General features: G+C 41.7%; 1 pseudogene across 1 annotated transcript; it reads left to right on the plus strand.

Moving 5' to 3' along the window:
• The first annotated feature begins 3,087 nt into the window (after positions 1-3,087).
• LOC146633735 (cytochrome P450 2K1-like) lies at positions 3,088-6,882 on the plus strand (annotated as a pseudogene). Its single transcript, XR_014906140.1, has 9 exons — positions 3,088-3,387; positions 3,486-3,648; positions 3,732-3,881; positions 4,928-5,088; positions 5,434-5,611; positions 5,695-5,836; positions 5,932-6,116; positions 6,217-6,358; positions 6,433-6,882. The product of XR_014906140.1 is annotated as a cytochrome P450 2K1-like (transcript).
• The last annotated feature ends 5,458 nt before the right edge of the window (positions 6,883-12,340 follow it).

The following is a 12,340-nucleotide window of genomic DNA, read 5'->3' on the forward strand; positions in this document are numbered from 1 at the left end:
CAGAGAGCTGGGACCAAAGTAACAAAGGTCACCATCAGTAACACACTACAACGGCAGGGAATCAAATCCCGCAGTGCCAGACGTGTTCCGCTGCTGAAGCCAGTGCATGTCCAGGCCCGTCTGAAGTTTGCCAGAGAGCACATGGATGATACAGCAGAGGATTGGGAGAATGTCATGTGGTCAGATGAAACCAAAGTAGAACTTTTTGGTATAAACTCAACTCGTCGTGTTTGGAGGAAGAAGAATACTGAGTTGCATCCCAAGAACACCATACCTACTGTGAAGCATGGGGGTGGAAACATCATGCTATGGGGCTGTTTTTCTGCCAAGGGGACAGGACGACTGATCCGTGTTAAGGACAGAATGAATGGGGCCATGTATCGTGAGATTTTGAGCCAAAACCTCCTTCCATCAGTGAGAACTTTGAAGATGAAACGAGGCTGGGTCTTCCAACATGACAATGATCCAAAACACACCGCCCGGGCAACAAAGGAGTGGCTCCGTAAGAAGCATTTGAAAGTCCTGGAGTGGCCTAGCCAGTCTCCAGACCTCAACCCCATAGAAAATCTGAGGCGGGAGATGAAAGTCCGTGTTGCTCGGCGACAGCCCCAAAACATCACTGCTCTCGAGAAGATCTGCATGGAGGAATGGGCCAAAATACCAGCTACTGTGTGTGCAAACCTGGTAAAGACCTATAGTAAACGTTTGACCTCTGTTATTGCCAACAAAGGTTATGTTACAAAGTATTGAGTTGTATTTTTGTTATTGACCAAATACTTATTTTCCACCCTGATTTACGAATAAATTCTTTACAAATCCTACCATGTGGATTCATGGATTTTTTTTTTTTCACATTCTGTCTCTCACAGTTGAAGTGTACCTCTGGTGCAAATTACTGACCTCTGTCATCATTTTAAGTGGGGGAACTTGCACAATCGGTGGCTGACTAAATACTTTTTTGCCCCACTGTATAGTGGCTGTGTCCTGTTTTAAGATCATACATGTAAAATTGTTGTCTGACCTCCGTCGATCCAGCCGCTCAGAGTCCGTGGTTACCATGGTTACTGCATAAGCAGCTATAATGTTAACAGCTGGCACTGAGGAAACCTCCCGGCAGCATGGGTGTTTATGTTTTTCATTGCAAAAGAACTGTCTGAATGGTTAACTGACGTTAACTTGGATAAATTATAGTTAAGGAGTATCACAGATAACACCTACGTGAGCTGTGCGACTGTTCACCACTACACTGAAATCAGTAGGCTATTACTGAAATACATGTGCTATATCATAAACTATGATATAAATAGGGAGGTCCTATTAACATGTTTAGTTTTAAAGGACACCTTCCTGCCTTTAGTCTCATTCATGAGCAGTATTAGTTTTCTTCTAACATCCAGAAGTCTGCACGATGTGTTTCATAGTTTGTAACAAGCCTTTGACAGGTAAACATAACATGACCGAAAAAGAAAAAAAAAAAAAAAAAAAAAAAAAAAGAGGGAGAGAGTGTTGACATAAGAAGAGAAAATGCTCTCAATTATGGAGACAGGCAAATGGTTCATTTATGTCTGATGTGATTATTCCTCCCTAAATATCGTCGGTGAAGTTCGCCATGCATGTCAGATTTTCCTGCGCATTTTTATACCTCTGCCAACAGAGAGAGAGAAAAAAATCACATTCTAACAGACAGCTGGTGCTTAGAATACAGTTGAATAACTATTAAAAAACAGATGATATTTAGATGATAGTTCAGTCTAACACATGTGCCAGTGAACCATTAAACGTCTGTGAAACTATGCAGTTATGAAACGTAACTTTAACCTCAGCCAAACCGATTTGCTCAGTTGTAAATAAAACAGCGAAGTAAACGTGACCCGACAGACAGAACCTGAGTGAATGAAGTCCAGCGTTTAACCACTGAGAGCTAAAACTCAGCTGAGGTTTCAAAGCTGTGTGCCGGTGATTGGACATCAGCCGCTGATGAAGCTGGTTCGCCTATAAAGTGCTCTGTAAGGAAACAAGCTCCAGCAGCTCTGTGCTCTGGGAAAACACTATATTTACTTATCTTGTGCAGAAAAATGCGCTGACATTGCGTTATATCGAGCACCGGCTGCCCAGTTAAACTGTGACTATCACCAGGTAACTAGGCGTGTTTCTTGAATTAGCAGCAGGTGTTAAACAGCTGACAGATGAGGAGGAGGATGCATGCAGGTAAACTGAGGGTCTGTTGAGCTGATCGCTGGTTTCGTGAGAAAAATGTCAGCTCGTTCTTTATGTTACAGAAGCACAGAGACACAAGACCAGGCGGAAAGAGACGATCGTTCGGTGAAAATGAGAATCTGCGAATGCAACATGTGGAACACGGAGAGTGGAATATGTAAACAAACCGGTTAACGTAATCCCCTGGGTGCACTCTGCATGCTAATTGTTAGCAGAGCTAGTGAAATCTCTGAAAACATCTGAGCACTTTTGCAAACATGTTCTATGTTGACAACCTGACCAGACATACGTCGCGACAGTCGCGGCTAAAACACTGTTAAAAGTGTAGCTGGTGACAGAAAAACGGGGTATTTTAAAACTACACCACCACCATTGCTGCCTGTGATTTGATCTGCATTCTGGGATAACTGGCTGCCCCAAGTCTACACAAGCAATCGATTATCTAGGATCGACCTGTTTTGACTTACTTTGCACGGCAACCAATCAAATGTTAGAGAAGCTGCATGGGCAGCGTTAACCCCGCCCCCTGAGTTTGATGGGTGAGGCTGACAGATAAAATTATTTCAAGATGAGAGCCAGGCGCCAGGACTGCCAAAATGAAATAAATAAATATATCATTAAATAATTAATTAAATGTGTCAATAATTAATTAAAATGTGAAATACATAAATAATTAATTAAATGTGTCAATAATTAATTAATTACATGTGTCATAACTATTTATTTAATTAATTAATTCCAATTTTAATTAATTATTGCCACATTTAATTAATTATTTAATGGTGTATTTAATTAATTCATTATGGCAGTCCTGGCACTCCATAAGTGTGGGGCAAAATTTGCAAAACAGGAAATTCTTGTTCTGACATGCCGACTTGCTGCCTGGCGTTTCAGTGGGGAGTGCTTTACACTCAGTGTTAGAACACTTGTGAAAGTGTTTATTTCTGAAAAGCAGAAAAGGAAGCTTCCAGGATCATGCTTGAAGAGCTTTTTAAGTCCTCCACTTCCGTTTTGCTTTTGGGGGTCATCATTGGCCTGTTGATCATTCAGATTCTTTTATCCAGCTTCAGCTCTAAAGAAAGGAGAGAGCCTCCAGGACCCAGACCTTTTCTTCTGCTCGGTAACCTGCTGCAGGTCGATCCCAAGAGGCTCGACAAATCTCTCTTTGATGTGAGAAACTTTAAAAAAAAAAAAACTTAGACAATACAATTTTGTCATTGTTGTTTCGGATTATGAATCTCACCTATGTGCACATGATTTCTGTTCAGCTGTCTAAAACATATGGACCAGTGTTTACAGTCTACTTTGGACTAAAGAAGGTCATAGTCATAGCAGGTTACAGGGCAGTCAAAGAGGCTCTAGTAAACCATGCTGAAGAGTTTGGAAACAGAGAAGTCACGCCCGTCTTCTATGACTTTAACAAAGGACATGGTAAGAAAATCCTCTTTGAGTTAGTGACTTTATTTATTTTCTCATTTTCTTCTTGTTAAAAAGACAGTTTTATTTGCTTCCAGGAATACTATTTTCCAATGGTGACTCGTGGAAGGAAATGAGGCGCTTTGCTTTAAGTACCCTGAAAGATTTTGGAATGGGCAAGAGGATTAGTGAGGGAAAAATCATTGATGAATGTCACTATCTGATCCAAGAATTTAAACAGCATCAAGGTAACATGAGCTCTACTGAACAATTTGACAAGTTCAAACACAATCACATTGGTTAAACAAGTGACTCAATAAACAAAATACTTAGTAACCTTAGCAGAGAGGAATATAAATATACCCATGGCCATTTCATTAGGTACACTATGCTCGTACTGGGTTAGAGACGATTTTGGGCTCAGAAGTGGTTTAACTCATCATGGCACAGATTCAACAAGGTGCTGGAAACATTTCACAGATTTTGGTCATTAACGGTTCACTGTTGTAGATTTGCCAGCTTCACATTGTGGATTTAAATCCCACATCCCACTACATCCCAAAGGCACTCTCTATTGGACTTTGATCTGTTGACTGTGAAGAGCATTTGAGTACAGGGAACTGTACTCAAACTGTCTGTGCAATCTGTAGCCTTACTTTCCTGTTCTTATCTGACAGGAGTGACACCTTGTGTGCCCATCTCTCGCTGTTAGCCCATCTGCTTCAATGTTCAACATGTTGTGCATTCAGAGATGCTCTTCTGCATACCTTGTTTGCAACACGTGGCTTTGTGAGTTACCATTGCCCACCTCTTAGCAGTTTGAGAACTGTTGTTTGCTGGATATTTTCTTTTTTTTTGACAATTTTTTTGTAAACCCTTGAGTAGATTTTGCTGGAAAATCAGAGTAAAAACGTAATCATTCATCCTCATTCTGATGCTCATTTTGAACCTCAGCAGGTCTTCTTGACCATGTCTACATGCTTAAATGACAGTGAGATTGTTGTGTTGACAAGCAGTTGAACAGGTGTGCCCAATAAAATGGTCAGTGAGTGGATATTAACATTATTTTGCTCAACTAACAATACATTTACATTTTTGGGTTATGATGTCTAACACTTCACAATAATCCTACTTTAGTTGAAAAAAAAAAAGTAACCTTAACACTGAGTCAGAACAGCCAGTATGACATTAATGCTACATTATCTCAAAGTGAGCCTAAACTGAGGTATTTATAATGTGTGGCAGTTCATTATATATTTTATATCTAATTATTTCTAACTATTTTTTATTACAGGGAAAGCCTTCAACAATAGGCAGACACTAGTTTATGCTGCTTCAAACATTATATCAGCTATAATGTTTGGAAAGAGGTTTGAATACAAAGATCCTGTCTTCCAAGCTATGGTGGAAAGAGACAATGAGTCCATCCGTCTGACGGGCTCAGCTTCCCTTCTGGTACTTATATAATTTAATGCTGACATGGAAAATCAGTACAGATATACATCTCTTCTGAAATTAGAAATTGTAAGATTTTCCTTATTTGTCTAATGAATTCATTTAAATGTTAACAAGACAAACATGTTCAATTAATAGCACAACAATGTGTAGAAAAGCATCATTACACCTCTTCAAACATAACGAAAATGGCAAATATTCCAAGATTATCAGCATCAGGATGAATATGTCAAAATTTGAAACCCATGTTCAAACAATAATAAGTAAATGAGGCTCAACTGGGGCTCATGATTTTCATAGTTATGTTTTCTGGCTATAATTTATTTGTATTGGTCACTCTAACAGATATACAACATAGTTCCGTGGCTGGGTCCATTTCTTAGACTGGAGGGATTTGATGAAAAATATTGAAGACAACAAGGCGGAGATGAAAAGGATCATAGGAAACCTTAAAGAGACTTTCAACCCTGAGATGTGCAGATGCTTTGTTGATGCGTTTCTGATTCATAGGCAAAAACTGGAGGTGAGGTATCAGCGGTCACTCCAGTCCTATACTGTTAATGTTGTTCATTAACGGCATTTACTCTTCTCCATATGTCGTGCTAGAAGTCTGAAATCAAGGATTCACACTATCATGATGATAACCTGCTCTACAGTGTGATAAATCTGTTTGCAGCTGGAACCGATACCACAGGAAATACACTTCAGTGGTGTCTGCTGTACATGGCCAAGTACCCTCATATCCAAGGTGCAGAAATTCCTCGCCAGGCTTGTTTCAATTTACATGAACTTAAAAAAAGGTCACATATTGTTAAATTTGATTTATATTTCATTTACATGCAGACCAGGTTCTGGAAGAGCTGAACAGGGTGGTTGGAAGTCGACAAGTTTGTGTCGAGGACAGAAAGAACCTGCCGTACACTGATGCTGTTATCCATGAGTCACAAAGACTTTGCAACCTTGTTCCCATGGCTATTCCTCACAGAACCAGCAGAGATGTTTCCCTTCATGGCTATTTTATCAAAGAGGTTTGCTGCTAACATTTATTCCAGTGAACACAAATTCGTTTTTCTTTCTTTGTTATATATTAACTTACATTTTGAACATTATGCTTTACTTCTGCTACAGGGAACTACTGTATTTCCCCTTCTCACTTCAGTCCTATACGATGAGAGTGAATGGGAGAACCCGTTTACTTTTACCCCTTCTCATTTCCTTGATCAGGAGGGTAAATTTGTCAGGAGAGATGCCTTCATGCCATTTTCTGCAGGTGCCATTAAAAAAACCCCAAATAAACAAATATGTTACGCTTGCCTAAGACTATTTTCACCTCTGTCCTTGCAGGGCGCAGGGTGTGTCTCGGAGAAGGTCTGGCCAGAATGGAGATCTTCCTGTTCTTCACGTCTCTCCTTCAGCACTTTCGATTCACGCCCCCTCCTGGAGTTTCAGAGGATGAACTGGACCTGACACCAGTTGTGGGCTTCACACTCTCTCCTTCACCTCAGAAGCTGTGTGCTGTCAGACGCCAATGAAAAAGAACCAGAAATTTTTGATAACTGTGTGTTTTTCTTATGAATTAGCATTAGTCTATAGAGTGAAGTACCTGTAAATCTAATGCACAGTGATGGTATTCTATGCACTGACATCTACTTTAGTCTACATATCCTCCTTGATTAATCCTTTCTAAAGACAAATTAAGACCAATAAAAAGACTACTGCTTTCAAAACAACAGTCTTTTTATTGGTCTCAATATATCTACGCTTATGTTTGTATTGTAAATAAAGTAAATTCATGCTAACACATACACAGTTTCTGTGTTTAACTATTGAATGATATTTTGCAGAAACAGGTTATGCAGAAATGTTACCATGGCAATATTGCTGAAAGATTGCATCAAGCCTCTGATTTAGGCCAAAGGTTACTACACAGTTACAGAATAGCAGCCTATTATTGCTAAAATCAGCACATTTCAGCTGGGGCCCTACCTGTGTCTGCAGAAGTTCCCCTGCCATTGTTTACTTAAATTACAGAGCCCTGACCATGTTTTTCTCATGACTTTAACTCCAATCCAACAAGCAGAATGGAGACCACACTAATTCAGAGTTCGGACATTTAAACTGTATCAGTCCTTGTTACAGCGTTCGCTTACTTAATAACATAATAACATGTAAGCCACAGACTAAAGTCTCTTTTACTACAGGGAGTGCAGAATTATTAGGCAAGTTGTATTTTTGAGGAATAATTTTATTATTGAACAACAACCATGTTCTCAGTGAACCCAAAAAACTCATTAATATCAAAGCTGAATGTTTTTGGAAGTAGTTTTTAGTTTGTTTTTAGTTTTAGCTATTTTAGGGGGATATCTGTGTGTGCAGGTGACTATTACTGTGCATAATTATTAGGCAACTTAACAAAAAACAAATATATACCCATTTCAATTATTTATTTTTACCAGTGAAACCAATATAACATCTCCACATTCACAAATATACATTTCTGACATTCAAAAACAAAACAAAAACAAATCAGCGACCAATATAGCCACCTTTCTTTGCAAGGACACTCAAAAGCCTGCCATCCATGGATTCTGTCAGTGTTTTGATCTGTTCACCATCAACATTGCGTGCAGCAGCAACCACAGCCTCCCAGACACTGTTCAGAGAGGTGTACTGTTGTCCCTCCTTGTAAATCTCACATTTGATGATGGACCACAGGTTCTCAATGGGGTTCAGATCAGGTGAACAAGGAGGCCATGTCATTAGTTTTTCTTCTTTTATACCCTTTCTTGCCAGCCACGCTGTGGAGTACTTGGACGCGTGTGATGGAGCATTGTCCTGCATGAAAATCATGTTTTTCTTGAAGGATGCAGACTTCTTCCTGTACCACTGCTTGAAGAAGGTGTCTTCCAGAAACTGGCAGTAGGACTGGGAGTTGAGCTTGACTCCATCCTCAACCCGAAAAGGCCCCACAAGCTCATCTTTGATGATACCAGCCCAAACCAGTACTCCACCTCCACCTTGCTGGCGTCTGAGTCGGACTGGAGCTCTCTGCCCTTTACCAATCCAGCCACGGGCCCATCCATCTGGCCCATCAAGACTCACTCTCATTTCATCAGTCCATAAAACCTTAGAAAAACCAGTCTTGAGATATTTCTTGGCCCAGTCTTGACGTTTCAGCTTGTGTGTCTTGTTCAGTGGTGGTCGTCTTTCAGCCTTTCTTACCTTGGCCATGTCTCTGAGTATTGCACACGTTGTGCTTTTGGACACTCCAGTGATGTTGCAGCTCTGAAATATGGCCAAACTGGTGGCAAGTGGCATCTTGGCAGCTGCACGCTTGACTTTTCTCAGTTCATGGGCAGTTATTTTGCACCTTGGTTTTTCCTGTTGACTATTTTTTTCCCCTTTTTTCTTTTGTGTCCCGTTTGGATCTTTAGCCATCAGAATTGTTGTCTTGAGGCCAAGAAAGATGCCAAGCGGATTTATTTTACCAAGTGGATCATCATGGCCTTGCCATATTGGTCCATTTGATTGACCTTTATTATAATTATGAATTTATTTTATTTTCAGTTGCTACAAACGGGACAGAGATGACTGGGGGATAGGACAGGGAGAAAGAATGAAAGAAAGAGAGGGAGAGAAAGAAAACCAAAGGGGAGAAGAGACGGTGAGAAGGGGGGAAGAAAGAAAAAGAAAAAAAAAAAGAAAAAAGAAAAACAAACAAAACACCTGGGTCACCTGTATGGAGAAAAAAAACAGAAGAGAAAGCAAACAACAAAGAGCAACATAATAAAAAAAACAGCACCATCACAATAAACTAGCTAGCAGTAGATAACAGTAGATACTAAATAATAAACGATATTGTGCAGCACGCAAGATAGACAGCGCACAATGTGCTTTGAGGCAGCAGCCAAGAAAGCTGTAGTCCGCGTCTGTGAATACCTGTGTGTACACCTGTGTGCACACCTGTGTGGATCAGCATGCTTGTATTCCAAAGGTTTCTCCATGTAACGATCTGCTAGGGAGTGTGGGGAGCCATAGCCCCGTCCACCAGGGTATGAAGCAGGTATGGAGGAGATCCAGGCCCCAGATATCCAGAGGCCCCAGAGTACAAGGACCCGAGGAGGACCACCAAAGGGGGGGGGGGGAACCGTGCCACCCTCCTGGGAAGAGCTGAGTAGAACCCCAAAGGAGAGGTCACCCCGCAGCTACGGAGCAGAGGCCAGAGGGGGTTGCAGTGGTGTGCCCGCGGGCTCTGCCGGCAGCCAGCTGTGCCAGAGAGGACCGAGCTTCAGGCCCAGAGGCCAGAGGCCTGAGGGCATCCCACCCCCTGGAAGGAGCCCAGCCGGGCCACAGGCGCCCGGCCCCGCCAATCGGCCACCAGGAGTGAGCCGGTACATACATGAGCGCCCAGCCCCAGACGACAAGGACCACCAACACACCAACGTCTGAGGGCATCAGCCACTGGCAGGGAGTGTGGTGAGGGGAGATAGGCCTCCGTACTTTAGAGGGCCTGAGATGTACCCAGAGAGGTTGAGTCTAAGACCCAACCTGACATATAGACACAGACGAACAGGCACACGCGGACACAGACGTGCATTCCCACCCCATATGCACAACCAAATACTCGGCACTCACCCAACGTGTAGACAGACACAAATAGACACTGCACAGACAGTCGCACTCCCCAAACATACTCTATATCCCAGGTCCAGGTACCCCCGCCCTCAGAGGGGCAAGCCGCACCTAGACCCAGGAGATGTAACCCTTCTCTCTGGGGTGGAGGCAGTAGCAGGGAGGCCCACTGATTTTGCCTTTTCTCCTGCACAGTGACATAATAGACATAAGCCTGGTGCTCAACAAAGTAGCAGTTTAGAATCAACAGACATGTGATGAGGAATATGTTTCTGTGACACCACGGGCACACAAACAGCCTAGTGAACTAGAAGCTGATAGCATGCAGTGGTTATCCTCCAAAACCACCAAATCGCCTGCACACATCTTCATGTCCTCATCTTTGCTACATGTTAATAAGATGTGTATGTGGCAGCACGAGGTGAGAATAAAGTAAATACTCTTCACAGTTTAAAAGACAACGCCACTCTGGGAATTTCACCCAGAGAATACTGGAAGTAACACTAATCACCAAGAAGGCAGTTAGGTTTGTTATACTCAGTACAGAGACGAGGTTCAATGATAAAACAAGTTGACAATTTATTAATAATTATTTAAAACACTGTATAAAAACACAATCATAAATATCCATGTACAAATATGCTTAAAAAGGTATTCAGAGCTGAGGCTTACCAGTGGAGGGGCAGGGATGCCACGCACAAACTCAAAAAAAGAAAACACACCAAGACACAAGTGCAACACAAAATCACACACTCACACTAATAAACTAAACAAGGCAGGTGTGTACACTCGAAGGATCCCACCACCAAGGCACCCTAGTCTCCTCCACGTCGGCACTCCGCATCTGAATAAAAGAAACAAAGAAATGTTAATATATTACAACAAAAATAATATGTAGCACTGGGGGATAACCCAACTGCAGGACCACACTGGTGATCTGCAGCTAGAAAAAGGGCCTCCCACCAGTGACGTAACAAAAATCAAAACTACAAATCAAAACAACAGAAAAACAACATACAATCTAGATAAAACTTTAAAATCAGGAGCAAACGGAATCGCCGTATTGCTCCAACTTGCCGTCTGCCCGACTATAAGTTAATCATCCGGTCAATTAACATGTACGCCAGCTGACTCTCATAACCGGCATGCATATGGCCGCTGTCCACGCCGACGTCCACTTTAAAAAGCTGGCAGCAGCAGGAACAGAAACCTCGCAACGGGAACAGACGGTAAAAGCAAAGCAAAGCAAAGCAGCAGCACTTCACTTAGCGTGGCGTTGCGTAAAACTAAGGCCCACACTTCCGAGTAAAGCGCGTCATGAAACATGAGCAGAGTGGCTCATAGGAGGCTTCTACAGCTATGACCAGCCGCGATGGAGGCTTCAGAATGATTTCTGCAACACCAAAGGGAAGTCAGGTGACCAAAAAGGAGATCACAGGTAAGCGATCCAGGAATGCTCAGATGGCCACTATTTATACTAGCGCCCCCTAATGCGCCAGGCTGAAAGTGGGTTGAACCAAGGAATAACATTCATCCTGCCACATGTACATGAAGTGTTCCTGAGGTTATCCAATTAATTCATAGTTTCAGATGACTGTGAAAATAAATACGTTCATGTTCATTAAAGGTGTTAAGCACAGGCTAAACTGTGTGGCTACTGTTAGGTATTTTAGTACCATGGTAGCATTTACTGGATATTGTTTTATAGTGACATTATGCAGGAAAACTCTGTCATTCAATAAGGCCCTTTTGTTTTAGTTATTTTTCTCTTTGACCCAAGAATTGATGTGTGAGAATCACAGGCTGGTACAAGGTTGAAATACCACAGAGATCACTCCCTCAGCTACATTAGTTTCTTAATCTTTTAGACGCCTGTTGAAGGCCAAATGGTTTGTTTCAGATTTCACTAATGAAAGAACTCTTCGTTTTGTGCCTTGAAAATATGTCGCTGAGATAATCACAATTGTAGCTGAACTGATACACTACACAAAGGATGCTTCTTCACCCAAGGGCAGGAAGACGCTCCGTTATCTTGGTCTGTACTGGTTTAAACTGATAAATCTGCTGTCTCATGAATTTTACCCTCTATATAAACTGTTGTACTTGTGAATAAAGTTGAGTCACTTTGGGAAGACAATCTAAAGCAGTCTCTGTTTTCTTGTTCTCCCAAGCTGCTCCCGAGCTGCTCGTACTAACACGCTGAATGGCATGCTTGAATATTACTTGAGAATATATTTGACTGTGTTACAGACTAAGGGACATTCTCTGCTGATAGGTGAAGGTACATTCTCTGCTGATAGACGTCCACGCCTCGGAGGAAGCCGATCCACGGATTAGGCCCTGGAAACAGTTTCCTTCAGCTACAGTAGGCAATATTGTGATTGTGGTCCATGTAACTCATGATTCTCAAAGAATGCTTTAATTTAAATAAAACAATGTTTGATTCTGGCATTAATCATCACTTTTGCACTCTGGTTACTATACTCTTAAAGGATGTGTTAAAAATGTTAAACCAGTAGCTCAGTAATTGTGTGTTGGCCCTGTCTTCAGCTAAATAAATTAAGTATTGTATTTTTACTATGCAAACTGAATCAATGTCATATCTAGTTTTCAGTCTTTT

This window comes from Diplotaxodon limnothrissa, linkage group LG4 (assembly GCF_057381915.1).
Source record: "Diplotaxodon limnothrissa isolate DT_005_m linkage group LG4, D_limnothrissa_male_GT1.1, whole genome shotgun sequence".
NCBI lineage: Eukaryota > Metazoa > Chordata > Actinopteri > Cichliformes > Cichlidae > Diplotaxodon > Diplotaxodon limnothrissa.